The 22,548-nt window shown below is 43.6% G+C and overlaps 1 protein-coding gene and 1 pseudogene across 1 annotated transcript in view; one reads left to right on the plus strand and one right to left on the minus strand.

The window, feature by feature from the left end:
• LOC143701633 (BOLA class I histocompatibility antigen, alpha chain BL3-7-like) overlaps positions 1 to 22,548 on the plus strand; it is a 115,203-nt gene that overhangs the window by 24,766 nt on the left and 67,889 nt on the right. The window lies entirely within an intron of this gene.
• The window catches only part of LOC143701471 (major histocompatibility complex class I-related protein 1-like), a 66,991-nt pseudogene continuing 46,115 nt past the window's right edge, over positions 1,673 to 22,548 (minus strand).

Below are 22,548 nucleotides of genomic sequence, written 5' to 3' on the forward strand. Positions count from 1 at the left end.
ACAGAAACACGCAGAACATTAAGAGTTTATTTCAATAGCAGTCTTTTTGAGCTTTAATATTCATAGACACTTAGTAAATATCGAGATTTGATTCATTGTATCATTACTTCATTATTTATTCATTCAAAAATGGCCAAATTGCGTAACGTTCCGCCTTACTGTAGGCTAAGTTACATTTGTTGCTGGATTCCGCGATTCGATCCGTGTCGCTGCGCAAACACAGACGGGGTGAATTTATGAATGAAAGTTCTTTCACAAAACGATGTTGTTACGAATTCTCACGTTTTTAAAATTGGGTATACGGAGATCTTTGACATTTCCTAGTGGGCATACGGAAATCCTTGACATTTTCTAGTGGGTATACGGCGTACCTGCGTATCACGTAGACTACACCACTGCTTGAGATCATTAACAAGCTCCTCCTGTGTTGTTCTGGGCTGATCCCTCACCTTTCTCATGGTCATCCGTACCCCATGAGGCGAGATCTTGCATGGAGCTACAGACCGAGGGCGATTGATGGTTATTTTGTACTTCTTCCTTTTCCAAAAAATGGCTCCAACAAAAGTCTCCAAGGTCTACAATCTGGTCCCTGATGTGACAGCTCTTTGGTGTTGCCCATGATGGTGGAGAGGTTGGAATGGAAGAAGCAGATTCTGTGGACAGGTTTCTTTTATACACATTACGAGCTGACATTAGGAGTACTTTCTTAAAGTGACATGACAAATCTGTGTTTCACAAGGGCACATAACCAATCTGTGGGAGGCAGAATTCTTGTTAGTTGGTGGTGGATCAAATACTTATTTCACTCGATCTAATGCTAATCAATTTATAACCTTTATATAATGTGTTTTTTCAGGATTTTTTTTGAGAATTCTTTCTTTATCCATTAAAATAAACCTAGCATAAAAATTATAGACCCTTCATTTCTTTATAGGGTAAACTTCAGGGGCAAAGTGGGCAATCATCAGGGGATCAAATAATTATTTTCTTCACTACACACACACACACACACACACACACACACACACACACACACACACACACACACACACACACACACACACACACACACACACACACACACACACACACACACACACACACACTATATGCACAAAAGATACAATATAGATTGTTTCGCACCAGCTTCACAATAGTTACAAATACAAATTCTGTAAAGCAGTTCTAACAAGCTCAAGTCAGTTTAGTATTGATTCAGTTCAGTTCAATAACTGTGAAATTCATCAGTACTGTATTTGTGCACATACGTGTGAGTAACTCCCAGAGGTTTAAAGTCCAGGGGTCAGAAAGTAAAAGTCCTGCCGTATGTGTATTCCACCCATGAACTCAGCCAGCTGTATTCACTAATTACTGTAGTTCTCCTGGCTAAAAAAATGCTAATTAGCAAATCCAGGTGATTGGAACAAAATACTGAGGAGGACTTTTACTTTCTGAACCTGGACTTTACACCTCTGCTAACTCCTGTAACTCCACTGCACTTTATTACTTTATTATTACTTTAAAGAATGTAGTAAAAGAAAAATTAGAAAGTAACAGAATTGCTCTGGTCAGCCACTGGTCAAATGGTCCCCTATACAGAACTTCAGTTGTCACCTCTGTTAAACTTGTTACCTGAGGGAGGGGTGAGGATGGTGCCCCCTTGGTTAGTTCCCTACGCAGACCACTTATTCTGCGTATATCGAACAGTGGTACTGGAATCGTTGAAGTAGATGAAGCTGAAGACAACAGTGGTAGATGATCGCAGGATCCTCTCCATTGTAAAGAAAAACCTATTCACAACATCCAGCCAAGTGAAGGAGACTTTCCAGGAGGCAGGTGTGTCATTGTCAAAGTCTACAATCAAGAGAAGACTTCACGAGAGCAAATACAGAGGGTTCACCACAAGGTGCAAACCATTCATAAGCATCAAGAATAGAAAGGCCAGATTAGACTTTACCAAAAAACATCTAAAAAATCCTGACCAGTTCTGGAAAAGCATTCTTTGGGCGGGTGAATCTAAGATCAACCTGTACCAAAATGACGGGAAGAAAAAAGTATGGAGAAGGCTTGGAACAGCTCATGATCTAAAGCATATACGTCATCTGTAAAACATGGTGGAGACAGTGTGATGGCATGAGCATGCATAGCTTCAGTAGCACTGGATCACTGGTGTTTATTGATGATGTGACAGAAGACAGAAGCAGCCGGGTGGATTCTGAAGTGTACAGGAATATACTGTCTGCCCAGATTAAGCTGAATGCAGCAAAGTTGATTGGACGGCGCTTCACAGTAGATGGACAATGTTCCAAAACACACTGCAAAAGCAACCCAGGAGTTTTTTTTAAGGAAATGAAGTGGAATATTCTGCAATGGCCAAGTCAATCACCTGATCTCAACCCGATCGAGCATGCATTTCACTTGCTGAAGGCAAAACTAAAGGCACAAAGACCTACGAACAAACAACAACTGAAGACAGCTGCAGTTAAGGCCTGGCAAAACATCACAAAGCAGGAAACCCTGTCTTTGGTGATGTCCATGGGTTCCAGAATGCAGGCAGTCATTGCCTGCAAAGGATTCTCAACCAAATATTAAAAATGAATATTAAAACAATCAGATTATCACTCCCCCCTCCTGCCATCCAACCTGAGCTTAAGGTCTGTGTGGAAGACGTGAGCCGAGTCTTCAAAAAACAGAAGACTAGGAAAGCCTCAGGCCCAGACGGCATCTCATCTGCTTGTTTAAAAGCCTGCGCTGACCAACTGGCCCCGGTCTTCACGCAGATCTTCAACAGATCATTGGAGCAGTGTGAAGTTCCCTGCTGCTTCAAATGCTCCACTTTCATTCCTGTCCCCAAAAAACCCAAAATCACTGGACTTAATGACTACAGACCTGTCGCTCTCACGTCTGTGGTCATGAAGTCGTTTGAAAGACTGGTGCTGGGCCACCTGAAGAACATCACTGGACCCCTGCTGGATCCCTTTCAGTTTGCTTACAGAGCAAACAGGTCTGTGGATGATGCAGTCAACATGGGACTGCATTATATCCTGCAACATCTCGACAGACCAGGGACTTATGCAAGGATCCTCTTTGTGGACTTCAGTTCGGCCTTCAATACCATCATGCCTGGTCTTCTCACAGCCAAACTGACCCAGCTCTCCATACCATCCTCGATCTGTCAGTGGACCACCAGCTTCCTGACGGACCGGCAGCAGCGAGTGAGACTGGGGAAACACACATCCAAGACACTCACAATCAGCACCGGAGCCCCCCAAGGGTGCGTTCTCTCCCCACTGCTCTTCTCCCTGTACACTAATGACTGCACTTCTAAAGACCCCACTGTCAAGCTCCTGAAATTTGCAGACGACACCACTGTCATCGGTCTCATCCAAAACGGTGACGAGTCTGCTTACAGACTGGAGGTTGAACAGCTGGCTGCCTGGTGCAGTTATAACAACCTTGAGCTGAACACGCTCAAAACAGTGGAGATGATCGTGGACTTCAGGAGGAACAGCCCAGCACTCCCCCCACTCACCATCATGAACAGCACTGTGGAAGCGGTGGAGTCATTCAGGTTCCTGGGCACTATCATCTCTCAGGACCTGAAGTGGGACAATCACATTGACTCCACTGTGAAAAAGGCCCAGCAGAGACTATACTTCCTTCCCCAGCTGAGGAAGTTCAACCTGCCACAGGATCTGCTGATTCAGTTCTACTCAGCCGTCATTGAGTCTGTCTTGTGCGCTTCCATCACTGTCTGGTTTGGTTCAGCTACCAAATCAGACATCAGGAGACTACAACGGACAGTCTGGACTGCGGAGAGGATCATTGGTGCCCCCCTGCCAAACCTCCAGGACCTGTACTCTTCCAGAGTGAGGAAGAGAGCAGATAAAATCATCACAGACTCCACTCACCCTGGACACCACCTGTTTGAACTGTTACCGTCAAGACGGAGACTCAGATCACTGGCCACAAGAACATCTCGGCACAGGAACAGTTTCTTCCCACAGGCCATTTCCCTCCTGAACAGTTAACACTCCTCCTAAGGCATATGCCTGTAAGTGCAATACTCCCACTGTTTAGTGCAATATCCTACAACTCAGGTGATACTTATATGTAGATTTATTTATTTATAATATTCAAAACACTGTAAATAGGTTCATAATCTGTAAATCTGAAAATGTCTATTCTGACTAAACCCAACTGTGATAGTTTTATTCTCATATATTTATATTTTTATTTTTTATTCTTATAATTTGTAGTACTATGTTTCATGTTGTATTTGTATTTGTATATGTCCACTGGAAGCCTCAATACCAAAACAAATTCCTTGTGTGTGCAAGCACACTTGGCAATAAAGCTCTTTCTGATTCTGATTCTGATTCTGAGAATATGATCCAGTTCCATCTGGTTGAAAATCGGAGTCATCATGCGGGTATGGAGACGGGGTTGTTGAGGATCAATGCCGATGGCTGTCGTGTCGATGAGGCCTTCACAGGGGAGAGTCAAGTTGACACAATCTCTGCTGACACTTCAGGGATGCGTTGTGGTCGTGTCTGGAAGCAGGTCCACCATCTGATCTGGATAGGCAAGGCAAGGCAAGGCAAGTTTATTTATATAGCACATTTCATACACAATGGTAATTCAAAGTGCTTTACATAGAAGAAATTAAAATAATCAAAAGAAATCAGAATAATTAAAACAGTTTAGAATAAAAGATAAAATACAGAAATAATCAAAAGAAATCAGAATAATTAAAACGACTCGGTTACTAACGTAACCTCGGTTCCCTGAGAGGAGGGAACGAGTATTGCGTAAGTAGCTTACGCTATGGGAAAACTCCTTTTCTCGAGAATATTGAAGTCTTTATGTAAAACGCATTGCAGCTGCACAGCTGACAGCAATGAACGAAGGCAGCTCGGTCATTGGCTGTGCTGCGGCAACTTGCTCGAACCAATGACGGGGCGACTCTGAATGCGCGACCAATGAGCGCGCTTCGCGCCCGCGCGCGTCAGAGCCCGCCAAGATGGGCGTGGCCAAGAGCTATATATTGGGCGCCCCGTCATGAGAGTTCTTTAGGTTAAAACGACTGAAGCGAACTAACCAAGCACAAGCACGGCAGCTTACGCAATACTCGTTCCCTCCTCTCAGGGAACCGAGGTTACGTTAGTAACCGAGTCGTTCCCTTTCGAGAGGTCTCTCCTATTGCGTAAGTAGCTTACTCTATGGGAACACCATGCAAAACGCCGTGCGTGCTGAACTTCACCTTATGATAGCCAGAGGCAGGTGCCTGAGCTAAAAAAGCAAAGTTATCATCCAACTAGCCGGCAGAGGCGAGCTTTATATGTGGGAAAGAATACAGAGCGGCTAGAAGGCGCTCAGTGTGACACAAGCACATACATAATCTAGATACGAACTCGTAGTTCAACTAGCATCATGCTGATTGTACATTGGAATGCAGTGTCGGGACCTGTAGGTTGTAGAACCTGATAAATGTGGACGGTGAGGCCCAGCCTGCCGCCGCACAAATATCCTCGATCGGTATCCCGCTCGACCATGCCCAGGAAGAAGCCACACTCCTGGTGGAGTGTGCTTTGACTCCCCAGGGGCATTGAAGTCCCTTAGCTTCATAAGCCAGCGCTATAGCTTCAACTATCCAGTGAGAGATTCTCTGCTTTGAAACGGCGGAACCTTTCGTACGGCCGCCAAAGCATACAAACAGTTGTTCTGTCTGTCTGAATAGGGCAGAACGCTCCAAATACACTCTGAGAGCCCTAACGGGGCAGAGTAGATTAGCGTCGTGTTCGTCTGCTGGGGACGATAGCGCAGTTAGGGAGATAACCTGTGCTCTGAAGGGAGTGGTGAGCACTTTAGGAATATACCCATGTTTCGGTCTAAGGACGACCCTGCAGTCGTTAGGTCCGAATTCTAGGCAGGCAGCGCTTGTCGAAAGCGCGTGCAGGTCGCCCACTCTCTTGACCGAGGCGAGTGCCAGCAAGAGCGCAGTCTTGAGCGAGAGCTGTTTAAGGTGCACGGTTCGGAGTGGTTCGAACGGAGGCCCTTTAAGAGCGTCTAGGACAGTAGCTAGGTCCCAGATCGGCACTGAGGGGGGGCGTGAAGGGTTCATCCTCCTAGCGCCCCTTAGGAAACGAATAATTAGGTCGTTTCTTCCCAATGGACGTTCCATTACAGGGTCGTGTGATGCCGTGATGGCCGCCACATATACTTTGAGCGTGGAGGGGGCGCGGCCCGCCTCCAGAAGCCCTTGTAGAAAAGCGAGTACGTTCGTAATCTCGCATGTTTCAGGGTTCAGGCCCTTGGCATTACACCAGACACTGAACACTTTCCATTTCTGGGCATATAAGCGTCTCGTGGAGGGCGCCCGCGCCTCAGCGATGGTTTTTAGTGCTCCGCTCGTGAGGTTCCTGGGAACCCGTTGAGGGGCCATGCATGAAGGGCCCACAGATCGGGGCGGGGATGAAATATCATCCCGTTGGCCTGACTGAGGAGGTCTGGCCTCAGTGGAATCGGCCGTGGTGCAGATTGCATTTGCATCAGATCTGGAAACCATGTTTGGTTCTTCCAGAGTGGGGCTATCAGCAGCACTGCGTCTTTCTCCTCTCTGACCCGACTGATGACCTGCGGTAGCATCGCGATCGGGGGAAAGGCATATAAGGGACGGCTCGGCCAGCTCTGGGCGAGCGCATCCATGCTTTTCGTGAAGAAAAGAGGGCAGTGCGCGTTCTCCTTGGAGGCGAAGAGGTCGATCTCCGCTTTGCCAAAGGTTTTCCATAACCAGTGAATCGTCAGCGGGTTGAGAGCCCATTCTCCTGGGAGAATTTTGTCTCTGGATAGCATGTCCGCCCCCTGGTTCAGGGCACCTGGCACATGCGCTGCTCTCAGCGAGCGCAAGTTGTGCTGGGACCATAAAATGAGTCTCCTGGCCATTGAATGCATGGAGCTCGACCTGAGTCCACCCTGGCGATTTATGTACGATACTACCGTCATGTTGTCCGTTCGGACCAAGACGTGTTCGTTTCTCAGCTGTGGGAGCAGGGCTCTGAGAGCCAAAGCGACCGCTTTCATTTCCAGACAGTTTATGTGTAGGCGCTTCTCCGGGTTTGACCAAAAGCCGGAGACAGGCCTGCCCTCGTAAAGGGCCCCCCAACCTATTTTGGAGGCATCTGTCGTTATCATCTTTCTCCTTGTGTTCACACCCAGACTCACGCCTGACTGGTACCAGTCGGCGGCTTTCCAGTGCGTCAGGGCTTTTATACAGCCGTGGTTCGCTCTGATTAAAAGGTGGCCCGAACGCCACGCGTGAGTAGGGACGCGGCTCTTGAGCCAGCGTTGGAGAGGGCGCATATGCAACAATCCTAGCTGGAGTACGGCCGATGCTGAGGCCATGAGACCGAGCATCCTCTGAAACCGCTTGACGGGGGCGAGCGCGCCCGCCCTGAATGATGTTGCAAGGCGCCGGATGGTGAGCGCGCGCTCTGATGAGAGACGCGCTGTCATTTGCATCGAGTCTAGAACTATTCCCAGGAAAGAAATCCTCTGGCTGGGAGATAGTATGCTTTTTGCAAAATTGATTCTTAGACCCAGGCATTCTAAATGGCTGATAATCCAAGATCTGTGTGTTATTAACTGACTCTCTGATTGTGCTAGAATCAGCCAATCGTCGAGATAATTCAGTATTCGCACTCCCCTTCGCCTTAGGGGGGAAAGTGCTGCATCCATACATTTCGTGAATGTACGGGGAGCCAGGGACAGGCCGAACGGAAGTACTGTGTACTGGTACGACTGTCCCTCGAAAGCGAATCTCAGAAACGGCCTGTGATGAGGCGCTATTGGAATGTGAAAGTAAGCATCTTTCAGATCCACTGAGAGAAACCAATCTCCTGGGCGTACTTGCGCGAGGATATGCTTGGTTGTTAACATTCTGAACGAGCGAATCATTAGTGCTTTGTTCAGGTGTCTGAGATCTAGGATGGGGCGGAGACCGCCATCCTTTTTCGGGACGAGAAAATAGCGGCTGTAAAAACCTGCCTCGCTCAGAGAGGGGGGAACAGTTTCCACAGCACCCTTTTCTATTAGTTTGCGCACCTCGGTGTGTAGAACATGTGAGCACTCTTTTCTCACTTTCGTCTCGACCACAGTCGTAAAACGTGGTGGTCTGCGAGCGAACTGGAGCGAGTATCCGTGCTTTACTATATTCAATACCCATTTCGGCATATCTGGAATATTTTCCCATGCCGCTGCGTGTACAGATATGGGCTGAATACAGGCTAGGGGCGGGCCGCTGTGACGCAGGGACCCGGCCAGCGAATGGCCTGAGCTCATAGCTCTCAGAGGCGCGGGTGCGCGCTGAGCAGCTGAGTGAATGGGCGCGTGTGTGATTACAGCAGCGCGCGCTGTGTCTGTAAAACTCGCAGCCTGGGCTGGGGTTGTGTTTGACACTGTAAGGACAGTGTTTATAAGTGGGGGTGCATAAACAGTGGTAGGCACACGCGTCACTTTTATAATGTTTCCCGCTTTTACTGGGGATGAATTTATAACTGTGTGAACAGTGCTTGTGTGTAGTGGTGCGTACATGACCGTAGGCACGTGATCTACATTCATGGGGTGCGCAGCTTGAGCTGGGAATGAATTTGGCACTGTTTTGACAGTATCTGGGAATGCACACCTTGTGGACATGTGAACCCTTAGTGACACAGGCAGAAAAAGACTCTTTTTGTGTTTTCTGTGCGTCGCCGTAAAAACGGCGTTTGTTTGCAGGTGAGCGAGCTCTGTGACTGGCCCATTGACTGCTGTATGAACATATCCAGCCGCCTGTAAGGGGACTGGGTAATGCTTGAGCTTTTGCAGAGAGAGTGGTCCGGCTTTTGCGAGACACGCACTCTCTCTTTTCATTCTTGTGGCTAGGACGGCTTTCGAGGCTCGGGGTTCAGCACAATCTTGGGCCGAGGACCCCGTCGCTCAGAAGGCGGCTTGCGGTTGTGAGAGCGCGAGCGGCGTCGAGCGTCAGCCTGAGGCGCGGGCTGAGAGGCGGTGGGGGCTGTTCTAGCCCGCTGCGGCTGCGGCGGCCTCTGTCTGCTCTGCGATGAGCTGGAGCGCTTGGGCAGGAAATGCCGCATAGCTTGTGAAGCATTCTGGGCCTCAGTGAAGCGTTCGGCGAAACCCCTAACCGCCGGTCCAAACAGCCCGCTGGTGGAGATAGGCGCGTCGAGAAATGGCGCCTTATCCGCGTCCTTCATCTCAGTCAGAGTCAACCACAGATGGCGCTCGAGAACAGTCAAATTAGCCATGGCACGGCCGATAGACTGGGCGGTGGCCTTCGTGGCTCGCAGGGCTATGTCAGTCGCGCTGCGTAGGTCCTTAAAGGCCTCGGGTTCGGGGCCAGACTCGTCCATAGAGCGGAGAAGCTTGGCTTGGAACACTTGAAGTACCGCCATAGAGTGAAGCGCTGATGCAGCTTGGCCGGCGGCGGCGTAGGCGCGACCGGCGAGAGCTGAAGTAGTGCGGCAGGGCTTCGAGGGGTGGGAAGCTTTGGCTTTCCATCCGGTGGTGGAGGGCGGGCAGAGATGATTGGCCACGGCCTCCTCGAGGGGCGGTGTTCCCTCGTAGCCTCTTTCCTTCGCGCCGTCCACAGAGGAGAGCGAGGAAGAAAAAGAAGGCTTTAGGCGCGCAGAGTGGGGGGCTTTCCACGACTTGGTGAGTTCGTCGTGAACTTCCGGGAAGAAGGGAGAAGGCCTTTGCCGAGGGGCCTGCTGGCGCCCCTGCAGAAACCACTCATCCAGTCGGCTCCGGGTTGGTTCTTCGGGAGAAGACCAATCGAGCCCGAGGTCTTCCACGGCCTTAGAGAGAACGCGGATAATCTCGCTATCCATGGTGGAGCCCCCGCTCGCGCTAGCTAGCGTCGACGGGGCGGGGTCGAGAGTGGAGCCCGGCCAGTCGTCCGATGCAGCGTCGATTGACAAGCTGTCATCCATTCCCCCGTCGTCCTCGGACGCGCCGAAAGTCACAAGGCCCACCGCTCTGCTAGAGGGGTGTGGGTCCGGCTGGGTGAACTGAACCGGCGGTGGGGAAGGCAAGAGCGGCGGTGAAGCACGCGGAGACTGGCTCGGCGTGACGTCACTGAGCTCAGGTTCAGGAAGCCTCTGTGAGCGGCGCTTTTTCTTAGTGCGCGGCTCGAACAGAGGGATGGCGGCGATGGGCTCGCTCACGGCGAAAGCGGCGAGGCGAGCCCGCAGTGCGGAGAGACCCAGGTCGTCACATTCGGGGCATCCGCCCTTGGTCAAAGCAGCTTCTGCGTGGTCCCGGCACAGGCAGCGAGCGCAGATGATGTGACGATCCCCGTCCGGGAGAAGGTCTCTGCACGACGCGCAGGAAGGCATTTGAAACAACGCCTTGGAAAATTTGCTCTTTTACAAGTGTCGCAGAGCGAACAGATGTAAATACTTGCGTGAGCAGTACGCCGGATGGCTCAGTAGGATCGCGTTAGAAGGCGGCTGAAGGTGCCGACGTCCTCGTAGCAAATCCCGCTGGTATGCTTTTCGACGGCGAAGCTTCAATAATCCGGAGGATCCAGCGAAGAAGGTGTTCGCTGAAGGAGATTAAATCTAAAGAACTCTCATGACGGGGCGCCCAATATATAGCTCTTGGCCACGCCCATCTTGGCGGGCTCTGACGCGCGCGGGCGCGAAGCGCGCTCATTGGTCGCGCATTCAGAGTCGCCCCGTCATTGGTTCGAGCAAGTTGCCGCAGCACAGCCAATGACCGAGCTGCCTTCGTTCATTGCTGTCAGCTGTGCAGCTGCAATGCGTTTTACATAAAGACTTCAATATTCTCGAGAAAAGGAGTTTTCCCATAGCGTAAGCTACTTACGCAATAGGAGAGACCTCTCGAAAGGGAACATAAAATAAAATACAGTGCAAACAGTCGGACGAACAGTGGCACGGTGCTCATTCAGTAAATGCACAGCTAAACAGAAGTGTTTTGAGTCTGGATTTGAATGTGACTACTGTAGGAGCACATCTGATCTCTTCTGGAAGCTGGTTCCAGCTGCGGTTGGCATAGTAGCTAAAAGCAGACTCGCCATGCTTAGAGTGAACCCTTGGTATTTCTAGCCGATGTGATCCTAATGATCTGAGTCATCTGTTGGGTTTATATTCACTGAGCATATCTGCAATGTATTGAGGTCCTAGGCCATTGAATGATTTATATACCAGTAATAATACTTTAAAATCAATCCTAAATGTAACTGGCAGCCAGTGTAAAGACCTGAGGACTGGTGTGATGTGTTCATATTTTCTGGTTCTGCTCAGAATCCTAGCAGCAGCGTTCTGTATGAGCTGCAACTGTCTTATGGTCTTTTTGGGAAGGCCAGTGAGAAGTCCATTACAATAATCCACCCTACTGGTGATGAAAGCATGCACAAGTTTTTCTAAGTCTTGACTGGAAACAAAGCATCTAACTCTTGCAATATTTTTCAGGTGATAGTATGCTGATTTAGTTATTGCTTTGACATGACTACTGAAACTAAGGTCTGATTCTAGAGACACACCCAGATTCCTGACTTGATTTTTAGTTGTTTGACCCCTAGACTGAAGGTATGCGTTAACCTTGAGAACTTCATCTTTGTTTCCAAACGCAATGACTTCAGTTTTGTCTTTGTTTAACTGAAGAAAGTTTTGGCACAACCAATTGTTTACTTCATCAATGCATTGGCAAAGGGAGTCAATGGGGCTGTAATCGTTAGGCGATAGGGCTAAGTAGAGCTGTGTGTCGTCTGCATAGCTATGGTAAGCGATTTGGTTCTTTCTCATTATTTGGCTCATTGGGAGCATGTACAGGTTGAAGGAGTGGCGCAAGAATTGAGCCTTGCGGGACTCCGCATGTCATTGATGTCCACTCAGACTTATGGTCTCCTATACTCACATAATAACCTCTGCCTCCTACGGCTCGGATCCAGCTGATACAGTAAACCTCGGAATTAGCAGATAGACTAACATTAGTATTGATGCCATTCTTCTTATGATGTAATGAGTACATCTGGTGTTTTGGAATTTATGCAGTCTAATAATAATTTATTTACCATTGTATCCCATTGTACCATGTTTACCATTGTAAACAGTGGGACGGTACTTCCGCCGGTGCCATCGACCGTGACGTTTCAACGTGATGACGTAGTTCCCGGCGCGTTGTAGATAAGCTCAATCCGAACAATTGTAGTTAAAAAGTATATATATATATATATATTTTTTTTTTTTTTTTTTGAAAATTACCTATCGTTTTGCTAGATAAGACCCTCCTCCTTAGCTGCGATCGTGCACAGCCTGTTGAAGCACTTCAAAGACCTTTGAAACTGCATTGATTTGGACTTCAAAACGTTGGTTGCCATTGAAGTCCATTATTCGAAGAAAAATCCATAAATGTTTTCCTCAAAAAACTTAATTTCTCTTCTACTGAGGAAAGAAAGCATTGGGGTGAGTAAATTATTAGGACATTTTCATTTTGAGGTGAACTAATCCTTTAAGTTTTCAGTTTATTTTACTGATGATTTAATTCTGACTGTATGAATCGATTTTTCATACAATACATACAATATCCATAGATTTTCGGTTCAGTGTACTGGTGATTCGAAACTGCAACACTTCTTGAGAATCGCTGTAGCAAAACGGCGCTGATCGCCCGCGCGCGCGCGAGAGAGAGCTGGCGGCTCCATATGCTTTTGAACCGCCCTCGCTTTACTTTAATGAACTTATTTAGAAATAAGCTGTTCCTGAAAATATCATGCATTAATGTTAACACAAATAGCCTAAATGTTTAGTTTGGCAGTTTTACAAAACATTAATTGTGTTTCAAACCTTTAAAATGTAGCAGTTGTGCTTTCATGTTAATTATTTTGCTGTAATGCTTTATAAACAACATTCATATTTCTGAATGCTAGATAGCCTAATTAAATCTGTGTTCAATATTGCAAGATAATAACAGGCATTGTCTGAGTTAAATACAGTGCAAGTGCACTAGTTTTCAACAATTCTTCTTTGTTAAATTTTAATGGTGTATTGTTTGAAACACTTTAACAGTTTTATTAAAACAGTTTTTTTAATACAAACAAAATTTTTGAATGTGTCATTAACTATAATTACAGTACAGGAATTTCATAAATCGCCATACATCTTTCTTTGAAAACAGCCTCACTCAATTATTTTTGTCCAAAATCCCTTATTGAGGTCATAAAACACTCTTCATTTAGCTTCAACAGCATCTTCAACTAAAACAATGCACAGTCATTTAAGACAATTTTTTTTTTTTAAATAAACAATTTAATACTTTCGCTCCACCAGTTGTTTCAAAAACTCATACAGTGATAATACAGTAATTAAGTCATAAACATTTCCAATATTTTTTATTTTGTAACCCTTTTTGGTTTGCAACAAAATAATAAAGTAGCCAAGCATGTATTTCGTCCGGGGGAAATAATTACACGCATGCTCAGTATCTCCATCAGCTCATCGGTTCTCAGTATGTCGGACGCGTCCGAAAGAAACCGTTTTCGCTTCAGTCAGTGGGTGCTTCTCATTTCTTATTTGTGCATCCTCGCTTCCTTTCCTAGCGCCTCAGCTCATCCCCCTGTAGGTTTTGAGGGAAGGACGCAAGGAAAGAAAATGAGGACGGAGGAATCGAATGAAAGCTTTTTTTATACATTGGAATACTTGATCACTCGAGCGTCACTTCATAGCGTCATCAGCAGCGCTCAAAGGATCTGCCCTTATGTTGTTGAAGTTTGTTTATTTAAGAAAATCATAATAAATAATAATAAAGCAAGAGACCCTGTTGAAATATGTGTAATGTGTGGTTTATATAAACTGCAAAGGGAAGTATACATTATAACAGATTGTGATCGATGTGAAGGGGGAGGAGAATGTATACGCGCGTCACGTTTAGTCGATAAAACTCTTCCGCATAGGATACACCTGTGTATCCTCGCTCATGACCCCTCTGGAAGCCTCCTCCCTCCTCGATCCTCGCCTCCTCGCGGTGCAATTAGAGAATTGAGATGTCCTTCAAGATGGCTGAGCTCGATCGGTTTCCGGGTCATAGGATGGAGGACAGAGGAACAAGGAGACGAGGAGGGATATTGAGAAGCACCCAGTGAGTGTACTGGTGATCGATTTCGAAAAACGTGCTGCAGGCTGTACCTGTGCGTTGAGTAAGGGGAGGTTGCAGACCTGAAGCCGGTACATATACGCCCCTGGCAGTTTTACGCCCCTGTTGTTCCTGATGCGTCCAGTAGGGGGAGGCTTGTACAGCGACACGAATTGAGTTATGTTAGTAAATAATCTTCTTTTTTTAAATTAATCCATTTATTTATTTTGTATTGCAAATGAAAGACATTAACAGTGAGAAAGAGAAAAAAATAAAATAAAAAAAATAACAAGGGGGGCATCAAAAGAGATTGAGGCTACACAAATCAATACAATTTTACATTTTGTCAATATAAAAAATTAAAGGTTCTTTACAACAGACACAATGATATTATTTATTTTAGAAACCTTTGAGTTTAAAGGTTTTGACATTTTCTTAAAAGAAGAAAAAAGGGACTATATCAGAGAAGAATATTCTTAACCCTTAAACAGGCAAGAGTTGAAAATGCTAAGCAAAAATTAATTTCATTTCATTTTTTATATCATCTGGACTTAAATAAAACATATCCAAAATATATTTTTTTTAAATTTGACGTATGTTGGAGTCTACATAGGCTACTGCTTACTCAAAAGTAAGAAAGTTACTTGCTCCAAGTAATCTACATTTCATTTACTAAAACATTAGGTAACTCGAACCTCTTTCTTATGTAAGCCTTATTACCTGCAAAGTACGCTCTCTTTCGCTCTTTGCGTGCTTTTTCAACAAGAGGCCATAACTTTGTGCATGTTTCTTTGTCTGCAGCGGTCAGATCCTCTTTAAAACGGAGAAGCTTTCTTTGTAGATAATAATTTCCATAAGTCTCTTGCCGTCCATGAAAGAATGCCACCTGATGATCACTGGTCGCGGTGTGACGTTGCTCTTCATCTCTGGAGGTTTGCCAATCCTGTGGACTACATCGATGAGCCTGCCGCTTTATAGAGTAAATAAACAGGAATAATTCTATATTGGCTGCTCTAAAACCTTTAAATCTGTTCTGCTGAATGGAGTGATGGCTCATATTCCCCTTATTTTCTTCCTCTGGCTGTAAACAAAGTGAAGCTTCTCTTTTTTCTAGTTTCTGGTAATTTGAGACCAAAAAAAAGATAAAAGCATTTTTAGCAATTTAAAGCTCCAGTCTGTAACTTTTATGGGTTAAAAATTATCCAAAATAGTACTTAACCAGCCAGTGTTCAAAACTATCTGCATGCCTTAAATCGATTCAAAACGGTAAGCTTGTAATAATGTTTTTAATTCCAATGGTACTGCAGTAAATCCACCATGGTGGATTTCCACGGGAAATTCAAGCATGTCTTTGCGTCATTACGTCACATCTGTACACATAAAAAAGGAGCCTCGGCTAGTAGGATATTGCGTGTGAGGATGTTGGAGGTGGAGATTTATAGCCTTTTCTCGCAGCACTTGATATAATTAAACTTATTCATTTGATGGCTGATCCGAAAGGTTCAAACGACAATCACCAGTGACAATAGGAGATTACCCCATTGTAAAATGCAAAAGTCTTTGGATTTCAGAGTGGCTACAGAAAAAAAGAGACTGCAACCGGGCCCATGCGAAAACAAGGATAATATCGGAAGGGCATTAAATTTAGTCACGCAATGCTGGTGTTGTTGAAGGGATACTCCACTTTTTTAGGAAATAGGCTCATTTTACAACTCCCCTAGAGTTAAACTGTTGAGTTTTACCGTTTTTGAATCCATTCAGCCGATCTCCGGTTCTGGCGGTACCACGTTTAGCATAGCTTAGCATACATCATTGAAGTGGACAAGACCATTAGCATTTCTCATAAAAATGACCAAAGAGTTTCGAAATTTTCCTATTTAAAACTTGACTCTTCTGTAGTTACATTGTGCAATAAGACCTACGGAAAATGTAAAGTTGCGATTTTCTAGGCTGATGGGGCTAGGAACTATACGCTCATTCCTGCGTAATAATCAAGAAACTTTAAGTCAAGTCAAGTCAAGTCAAATATATTTATATAGCGCTTTTCACAATACAGATTGTATCAAAGCTGCTTCACAGTATCAATCAAAACAACTTAATGTTTGTTTATTACTGGAAAAAAGACATCCAAGTTTGGTAGAGCTGATCAATGGTATGATTGGTTAATTAATTTGAATATCCCCAACTGAGCAAGCCAAAGGCAACAGTGGCAAGGAACCGAAAAACTCCATCCAGTGACCTAATGGTGTCCTAACACCCCATCAGGTGACCCAATGGAGAAAAAAAACCTTGGGAGAACCCAGGCTCAGTCGGGGGCCAGTTCTCCTCTGGCGTTTATGAACTAGAGGCCGAATTTACAGTAACTGTAAGATAAAAAAATTATATGAATGCCTGGCTAAATAGATGCGTCTTCAGTCTAGTTTTAAACTGGGAGAGCGAGTCTGAGCAACGAACAATATCAGGAAGGCTATTCCAGAGCTTCGGAGCTAAATGTGAAAATGCTCTGCCTCCTTTGGTGGATCTGGATATCCTAGGAATGACCAGAAACCTCGAATCTAGTGATCTTAAAGAGCGCGATGGATTGTAAGGCGATAGAAGATCCGTTAAATAGACTGGAGCTAAACCATTTAGAGCTTTATAAGTCAAAAGCAATACCTTGTAATTAATACGGAACTTTATAGGTAACCAATGAAGTGATGATAAAATCGGTGTTATATGATCATATTTTCTTAATCTAGTAAGAACTCTAGCGGCTGCATTTTGGACTAACTGTAGCTTGTTTATTGAAGATGCAGGACAACCAGCTAATAAAGCATTACAGTAATCTAGTCTCGAGGTCATGAATGCATGAACTAACTTTTCTGCATCAGAGACTGATAGCATATTACGTAGCTTAGCAATGTTTCTAAGGTGGAAAAAGGCTGTTTTTGTAACATATGAAATATGCTTTTCAAAAGACAGGTTGCAGTCTAATGTAACACCCAGGTCTTTTACTGTAGCGGATAGAGTAACAGGGCATCCTACTATGTTAAAGTCGTGCTGTGAAAGGTTTTGTGGACGGTTTTTAGAACCGATAAGTATTACCTCTGTCTTGTCTGGATTTAATAAAAGAAAATTATGCGTCATCCAATCTTTTATATCTTTAACACAATCTGTCAATTTGGATAATTTAGCGTATTCATCTGGCCGTGAGGAAATATATATTTGAGTGTCATCAGCATAACAATGGAAACTAATTCCATGTTTCCTTAGAATATTACCAAGTGGCAGCATATATATTGAGAATAATAAAGGGCCTAACACAGATCCCTGCGGCACTCCATAGTTTGCCGAAGTTATAATCGATTTTTCTCCATTTAAGTAGACGAAATGGTAGCGGTCAGATAAGTATGACCTGAACCAGCTTAATGCTTGTCCTTGAACACCAGTGTAATTTTGTAGTCGATCTAAGAGTATTGTGTGATCTATAGTATCGAACGCAGCACTAAGATCAAGTAAAACTAGTACTGAGATACAGCCTTGGTCCGAAGCTAAAAGTAAATCATTTGTGATTCTAACAAGCGCAGTTTCAGTGCTATGATGTGGCCTGAATCCAGACTGAAACTTTTCATAGATGTCGTTTTCTTGCAAGAAAGAGCCGAGTTGAGCGGACACAACTTTTTCTAATATTTTTGACATAAATGGAAGATTCGAAATGGGTCTGTAATTTGCTAGGTTATTTGGATCTAATTGTGGTTTCTTAATAAGAGGTTTTATAACTGCCAGCTTGAACGTTCTTGGAACATGACCTAAAGATAAAGATGAGTTAATAATATTGAGAAGAGGCTCTTCCACTACAGGTAACACTTCTTTCAGTAGTTCAGTTGGTATAGGATCTAATAAACATGTTGTTGTTTTAGATGAAGTGATAAGTTTATTTAACTCTTTTTGTTCTATGGTTGTAAAGCATTGTAATTGTTCTTGCGGGGTGATAATTGCGGCCGAATTATAAGGCGCGAGCAAAGATCGAACGTTTACGATTTTGATTCTGATGCTTTCAATTTTCTCGGTGAAGAAGTTCATGAAATCATTACTACTAAACTGTAACGAGGTATTTTGTTCAGACGACGTCTGTTTATTTGTTAGTCTAGCCACGGTATTAAATAAAAACCTTGGATTATTTCGGTTGTTTTCTATTAATTTGCTGAGGTGCTCAGCCCTGGCCGTTTTAAGTGCCTTTTTATAAAGTGACATACTGTCTTTCCACGCGATTCTAAAGACCTCTAAATTAGTTTTTTTCCATTTACGCTCTAAATTACGGGTTTCTCTCTTTAAAACATACGTAGTATTATTGTACCATGGTGCTATACTTTTTTCTCTGACCTTTTTTAATCTAATGGGTGCAACAATATCCAATGTTCTAGAGAGAATGTTGCTCATAGTGCTAGTTAGTTCGTCTAATTCATCTGTTTGTTTGGGTTCAGGCAGCAGCTGAGACAGATCAGATAAGCTATTTGAGAAATGATCTATGGTGGATGGACGAATTGTTCTACCTGGTCGATAACGTGGCGCAGCATGACATATTACAGCAGTGCGTAATATGCAAGTTACCAAGTAGTGGTCAGTGACATCATCACTTTGTGGAATGATATCTATATCGGTTGGATCGGTTCCATATGATATAATTAAATCGAGTGTATGATTAAGACGATGAGTTGGTCCGGTGACGTTTTGCTTGACCCCGAAGGAGTTTAATAAATCTGTAAACGCAGCCCCTAACGCATCATTTAAATTATCTACGTGTATGTTAAAATCTCCAACAATTAATGCTTTATCGACGTTGACCAAAAGATCTGATAGAAAGTCAGCAAACTCTTTTAGGAAATTGGCGTAAGGCCCTGGAGGTCTATATACGGTAGCCAATGCTAGAGATAATAGGGATTTTTTTCTTACATCTAAGAGCGTAACATTTAGCACAAGCACTTCAAACGAATTAAACCTATGACGAGTTTTCTGAGTAACATTAAGGATATCTCTGTAGATTGTTGCAACACCGCCGCCACGACCGATCAGACGGGGCTCATGCTTATAACAGTATCCTGGCGGAGTAGACTCATTTAGACCGAAATAATCATTTGGTTTAAGCCAGGTTTCAGTAAGGCACAGAACATCGAAATTATTATCTGTGACCATTTCATTTACAATAACCGCCTTAGGTGTGAGCGATCTAATGTTTAGAAGACCTAGCTTTAGAAATTGTTTTTGTTCACTAATAGCGAGATTTTTTGTTTTAATAACAATTAGATTTTTTCTAGATCCTGCAGTAGATTTATTATTTGATCTTAGTAAACGAGGAATAGACACAGTTTCTATGCAATGTTCTACACTAGTATTAATATCAATTAAATTGGTGCAGTAGAGACTGTGATTTGGATTTTTGGTTACTAGTCAAATGGTATTTAACATCTTGGAGATGTTATCCGACAGAAGATCTGCCCGTACCATGAGTGCAGCACATATGGTGCAGCAGGCATAATGATATGACGCAGCCCCTGAAAATAGTCCCCAGCTCGTCATATCATTTCGCCTGCTGCACTCATGGTATGGCAGTAAATTTTCTTGATTATTACGATACCTCCAGGTCTTACCAATTATAAATCTCTGGCATCTAGTATGGAAGGCACTTAGCCGACTCTCTTGATGCCTGTAGGTAGTCCAGCATTCAGCGCCATACAACAGAACACATGCCTCATATATACACATTTATGACAAAAATACTAGAAAAAGTAATTTCTGCTCAATTGTGCTCTTTTTTTGCACAATAATGATATGTATGATAAATTTCAGTCTGGATTCAGGCCCCATCACAGCACAGAAACTGCACTTATTAAAATTACAAAAGACTTCTAGCTTCTGACCATGGCTGCACCTCAATACTAGTTTTACTTGATCTTAGTTCTGCGTTCGACACTATAGATAATAAAATACTCTTAGATCGACTACAAAATTACACTGGTATTAAGGGACATGATCATACCTATCAGACCGTTACCATTTTGTCTATTTAAACGGGGGAAAATCCAAGATAATGTCAGTAAATTATGTGTGCAAAGTGCTGCAAAGATCTGAGTTAGGCCTTTTTCTATTTTCAATGTATATGCTGCCACTTGGTAATATTATAAGAAAAACTTTAATTAATTTGTTATGCCATTGATACTCAGTTATACTGTTCATTACGACCAGATGAACTCTGTAAATTATCTAAGTTGACAAAGTGTGTTAAAGATGTAAAATATTGAATGGCCTGTAATTTTCTTCTATTAAATTCAGCGAAGACTGAGGTATTACTTATTGGACCAAAAACCTGTACACAGAACCTATTAGAACACAATTTGCTTTTAGAAGGTTGTACTGTAACTTTATCCTCTACAGTTAAAGACCTGTGAATTATACAAATCGTCTTTCGAAAAATATATTTCATACGTTATAAAACCAGCCTTCTTCCACCTCAAAAAAATCGCTTTGCTACAGAACATGCTATCCGTTTCTGATGCAGAAAAGCTAGTTCATGCATTCATGATCTCTAGACTGAAATACTGTAATCCACTTCTAGCTGGTTCTCCTGCATCTTCGATAAACAGGAAAAATATTGCTACTGACCTATAAGGCCCTTAATGGTTCAACTCCTGCATATGTAACCAATCTTCTGTTACCAATCCATTACGCTCTTTCAGGTCACAAAACTCTGGGCTTCTGGTATACCTAGGATATCTCAGTCCACTTAAGGAGGGAGAGGGTTTTCACATTTGGCTCCTAAACTCTGGAATAGGCTTCCTGATAATGTTCGAGGCTCAGATACACTCTGCCAGTTTAAATCTTGATTAAAGACGCATCTCTCAAGCATTCATATAATGCACCCCCTAAACATATACAGATATATCAGATCAAATGCACATGATTATCCTTGCATAATGTCATGAACAGCAGCTACGCTAATTACTTTCTCTTTGCTTCTCTGTTTGATATCAGGATGCCCATCCTGAGGAAACGAGATGTCAATATCTGTGAAGAGACGGCGCCAACTCCAGCGAGGATTTCAAATGAAGCAACTCTGAATCAACATGCACCAACGTTGACTTTTTCTAAATGTCATAATAATTTGTTAACAAACAAGTATTCATTACTTCAATGAGCTCATTATTGCTGCCTTAAATTATTAAATTGTTTAGCTAACTGTGATTTGTATATGTACTGTACATTTCTGAAATAACAGATCATTCAAAATTTTAATGTGGACTCACGCCTTTTCTGTAAAGCTGTTTTGAAACAATGTGTATTGTGAAAAGTGCTATTTAAATAAATGTTAATTGAATTGAATACTATTAACCACATTACAGCCCATCTTGATACATGTACAGCATGTAGATATGAGGAACTCACCGCTGACAGGTCTGAAGCCTGAAAAGAACCAGAGACAAGTTATTTCACTAAACAAAAAATACAAAACAAAAAAAATCCATTGAAAGACAAAATCATTAAGAGCATAGAACCTACTATTACAAACAAACATATTACATATTTTATGTATGTACAACATTCTTTTACAAAGTACAACATTATCAAAGCACATATGCATTTTTAAAGCTGCAGTAGGGAGTTTTGAGAAAACGTTGACTTAGCCTGAAAATTTGAACAAGCACAACTTACAGGTCCAACCCCCTTGCTCTCTGCTGCGCTACAGTCGAGTAGGAGGTCTCTGCGGAACAAAAGTGGGCTTTTCTAAATTTGTGGGTGTTTTCACGCTGGTGGGTGTTTATAAATCATGCAATGAAAATGATGCCCTACACCCGACCCCACCCCCAAGACCTACCCACACTGTGACGTGGGCAAATCAGGTAACGCGGTTGAAAAAGCCCCTCTGTTTATGGCCTCGCCCCCTGATTTGGGCCCAGTCCCAATACTCACTTGAGCCCTAAGGCCTTCCTGGAAGTGGACACTTGTTGAAAGTGCACTTAGCGGAGTAAGTGTGCAAGGGCCCAAAGCTTTGAAGAGCAGAATTGGGACAGTTTTGCACACATGACTATCTACGTCACTTCTGTTGTGATCAGGGGAGAAAACACCGTTCATTTGGCTAATGTGTGTGCTGCTTATAATAGCTGTAACAATTTCACAATCCTTTGAATGAAAAAATTAATATCTTTTTTTACTCTTAGCTACCAACCTTTCTGTTAATGTTATTAATATTAAAACAGTTTTTGGCTAAGATAAATTGTGATAAGATAAATTGTGATTAAGGTTTACCTGAGCTTATACTGCCTTACCGTATTCACAGCGATTCGAAACAATTTTAATTTAAGTTATTATGGAAATTGATATATGAAATTCTTCCCATCCCATACATGAAAAAATACATGACGT

The sequence above is a fragment of the Siphateles boraxobius genome, unplaced genomic scaffold, assembly GCF_051911475.1.
Source record: "Siphateles boraxobius isolate OS27281-9 unplaced genomic scaffold, OSU_SipBor_1 33, whole genome shotgun sequence".
Lineage (NCBI taxonomy): Eukaryota > Metazoa > Chordata > Actinopteri > Cypriniformes > Leuciscidae > Siphateles > Siphateles boraxobius.